The 4,377-nt window shown below is 36.1% G+C and overlaps 1 protein-coding gene across 1 annotated transcript in view; it reads left to right on the top strand.

Annotated features, from left to right (window-relative positions):
- Positions 1–1,553: 1,553 nt before the first annotated feature.
- Positions 1,554–4,377, top strand: part of LOC128506276 (interferon-induced protein 44-like) — an 8,887-nt gene continuing 6,063 nt past the window's right edge. The window contains exon 1 of the mRNA XM_053476647.1: positions 1,554–1,626. The gene's annotated coding sequence lies outside the window, so the exon portion shown is untranslated. The remainder of the gene's footprint in view (positions 1,627–4,377) is intronic.

Here is a 4,377-nt window from a genome sequence, read left to right as displayed (position 1 = left end):
ATAAAGAATATGATATACTAATTTTGTAATGTGCAGCTGTAGTGTTAGACCGTAGAATATTAGAAACACCAAATGTTGATTTGAAAATATAACAAACAAGCCTGTTGATGCGACAACTGATCTGATTGACGGATACTATAGATAAACACATCTAGTAATAAAAAAACTAAAAAAAGCAGAGACGCTAGAACTAAGCAATAGTAAACCAGCTTACACATAATATAATGTACATTCTCCCAGCACAACAAGCTCACATGTTTATTAACTATTTCTTAATATTGTAGTGAGGCCATTTATACTGTATCTGTTTCTGATTAAGGGATGATGTGATTACAGGATGCATCTGTATCTGATTACAGGTTGTTGTGCATACTGAAGTTCAGGTCTTTTACAAGAGGTCATTCCCTACTTTAACACCACTGTCTCTATGCTGTAATGAGACCTGAATCCTGACTGATACATTTTGAGTAAGCTATTCTTTTGCAGATATTAGCTGCTGTGCCACTATTTTTTTTTCTAAAATCTTTGCACAGTTTACAACAGCATTGCTGTAAACTTGCAGAATCATGTTAAATGCCCCTGTGGCAGATTTGTCCAGGTTCATGCAGAATTTTTTTCCATTCAGTCTTTCCTCTAACTCTCTTGCCTTGATCATCAAAGCCTAGAGTTACAGAATGATTATGTTATCAGGAGGAACCAAACATCCTGTAAATTCATGTTATTATTCCCCATCCTTCCTGCCCACAGAAGTTTGATCAAAGATAATAATTGAAATACATAATGCACTGAGCTCTAGGCTTGCTGTATTCAAGACAGGGGGAAAACACACATACTAGTGGTAAAATAATGTTTCCTCTAATATCTATACGCCAACATTTGTTTTATGGCTGTAAACATTATTTAGCTACATAACTTCATGTAAACAGATTTGTTTTACAACAGTACTATACTATAACATTTGTTTGAAACAGAGAATCTTTGTTTTTTTATAGAAATTGATTGTCTTTGTATGTTAGAATGTTGGAAAAGATAATCTATAGTTGAGTTACATGTTATGCTTATAAAATATATTTGAAATATAATTAGAATAAAACAATATCACATACAGTATATTCTCACAAAAATAATATAGGTTACGAAACTCTGAATGTTTCCCAAGATCAATAAGTTAAACAACCAACCAACCAAATAAATCTGAAAATTGTAATTGATTTATGCACTTGACACTTGGTTTAGGATGAAAATATGCATTCGTTTGTCATGGCTTTGAGGCATTCAGCCTAATAAAGATTATCCAAGTTCACATTGTTCAGTAATGTAGAATATTAGTTTTAATTTTTTTGCGATCTGATTTTGACATTTTTACTGGAAATTTATATGCCCTACTCTGGATCTTGATTCCATCCCTTGTGTGTGAGCTTTTATAATAATGAAGATACTTTCACTTTTCATTTTCAGGAAATATTACATCATCCATAACAAATTCTCCTTAGGTGTGGCTGCAGTTGTTTGTTTTATTAAGAGTGGATAGGAGAGTGCTGCAGGAGGAGGAGACTCCAAGATGCAAAGGTATAAAACTGAAAAACTGAAAGATGTTCTGTTATTGGAGCTGAACAACCACAAACTGTAAGTATATCCAATTTATATATATATTTTTTAAATCTAGTATTATTTACATATTTAGGACTTCTGACTTAAATGGTCAAAAAAGGGTAATTTATCTGATCATAGCCATAAACATCTGACATCTACAACACCAAATTTCTTTATTTACTTATATGTCTTGCAGATATATTCTATTGTGTAATTATTATTTCTTTTAAAGAAGAAATTAATATTTGAGAAGTAGGATTCATATGGATAGGTTTGGTAGACATAACATACATAATGTCACCAAATAGTTTTGTTTATTCTTGCTCCGTTAAGGAAAATCACATATAGAAATGAGTCAAACTCTGTTGGGAAGGACCTTTTTGTTTCTTTGTTTATTTTGGTGAGAGGGTGAGGGTATTAGCATAAATACATCAGAAACTGTGCCAGAACCACAGGTTAATAACTTCCTGAGGTAAGTGGGTGCTGAGCCATGTTTAGTTTTGTAGGCATCATTGTTTTAAATGTGATGTGAGCAGCTACAAGAAGCCAGTGGAGGGAGTAGAGAAGTGCGTGTGTTTGTGAGTGTGTGTGTGTGTGTGTAAGGCAGAGAGTGTGTGTGTGTGTGTGTGTGTGTATACGCGTTCATTCACTTACACCAACACACACGCACACACACACACACACACTCTCTCGGCTTTACAGCCCCCACTCCTCTCAGGTTCCCAAACAAACACACAAACTCTTCTCTGTCGCGATTGTTTTTAAAGGTGAGGAGCAGGTTTATGAAACTCCAAAGTGTTCAAAATTAAATAAATAAATAGGACATGATGAAATAAATAACTCTATGAATAAATAAGACACAGTCATGTAATATGAGAATGATATTGTGAAATAATGAAACATGTTTTGAAAAAAAGCTTATTATTGTGAAATATATTGCACTCTGCAAATTATTTTTCCCAATAACAGAGATTATTGCAGAGGCATTTTATTTATTTCATGCTGTTTTTATTTTTAAAATGTCATTTTTACAAAGTCAGTTTTTATTTCAAAATCCTGTTTTTCATAATGGCCTATTTATTTCATAATGCGACTTTTCAGCAGAATGAGTCGTTCTGTCAATCAGCGCCAGGGGGTTGGACCTGCGCGCCTATTGGCTGATCCTTTACCATCGATTAGTTTCCCTGGATACTTGCTCCCGGTGGGCCACTGGTCAATGTGGCCGGACCAGTCAGTACGTAAATTTATTTTAAAAATGACGGAAACTACAATATTGCATCTCTTTTTTAGGCAGACAGATGAGTGCGTTAATCGTACGGGCGTCGCCGATAAAGAGCGTGTGTTTTGTAACGGCCAACACTATGTTGTATATCACATCAGGTATGTACAGTATGTTGCCCTTTGAGTTGCTGCGCGTGTCCGCTGAGGAGTAGTGCGCGTGAGGAGGAGAGAACAGAGCAGGAGCTCAGCTGTGCTGCTCCCCACCAAAACGCTCTATTGTTTTACCCTTTTCTTTACTTTTACTGTATGTTTTGTATTATAATTTTGTGACGCTGAAAAAGGCTGATAAAGGTTTTGTGCTGAACGCTATTGTTGGCTCTGAGCTCTTTTTTCCCCGCCATCCGGCCCAAATTCTGCTAAAATTCTTCAAATTATCACATTCTGCCTTTTGCGTGAGGGAAAATTACAGTTCCACAGGCTCTGACAGCTTTAACATTACGGTCAGGGACAGTGAGTCTGGATCCAGCAGCCTCAGGGTCAGTGGTGATAATGACCAGCACCTCTCCCCTTCTGTACCCGAGCCAAGTGAAAATCAACTGAATGAATAAACTGGAATAAAATCAGAGGTAGCATTAGCTCGGGCTAGTGAACTAACTTATATTAAATCTTATTGTAGACAATATTAATTAAAAATAAGGCTGAGAAAATATTATTTTGAAATAATATTGACTACAATAATAATTACTAGCATGAGCTGATGCTGCTACTGATTTTATTCCAGGTTACCTGTTCAGTTCGATTGGCATCATTTTCACTCTGGTCGAGAAGAAGAGACGTGTTGGTCATCATCAGCAGGCACTGGTTCATCATCACTGACCTGCTGCACTTGCAGCTTACACTGATGAGTGGTGTATACTTGCTTGCTGATACACTGAGTGGTGTATCTTACACTGACTGCATCAAGATGATCCTCCCTGACCTGCTAAAATATACAATACTGTATATAAAAGTTTGGGGTCACTTGCAAATTTCTTTGTTTTTGTTCACTGATTTATTTTCTACATTCTACAACAATACTGGGGATTTCAAAACTATAAAATAACACATATGGAATTAGGTAATTATGTAACAACAAGAAAAACAACAGTTAGTTGTTATTTTAAGACTCAGAGGTCAGCCTTTCTGTAATAGTTCTTGCAAGAACAGTATTGTCAAGTGCACTTGCAAAATCCCTCAAGCACCATAATGAAACTGGCTCTCATGAAGGCCGTCCCAGGAGGGCGAGACCAAAACCTACCTCTGCCGCAGACGAGAAGTTCATTTAGAGTTATCAGCCTGAAAAATTACCAATTAACAGCACCTCAGATTAGAGGCGTTATGAAGTCTTTACAGAGCAGAAGTAGCAGAAACATCTCACCATTAACTGTTCAAAGGAGATTAATGCATGTTTTAGACGCCTTCAGCATTCCTTTACAATGTAGAAAGAAATAAAAATCAGGAACCATCATGGAGTTAAAAAGTGACCCCAACCTTTTAAACGGTAGTGTATGTTTAGTGATACTT

The sequence above is a fragment of the Clarias gariepinus genome, chromosome 18 (genome assembly GCF_024256425.1).
Source record: "Clarias gariepinus isolate MV-2021 ecotype Netherlands chromosome 18, CGAR_prim_01v2, whole genome shotgun sequence".
In the NCBI taxonomy this organism is placed as follows: Eukaryota; Metazoa; Chordata; class Actinopteri; order Siluriformes; family Clariidae; genus Clarias; species Clarias gariepinus.
Note: the sequence above shows the minus strand (reverse complement) of the source record. Positions and strands in the feature narration are given on the sequence as shown.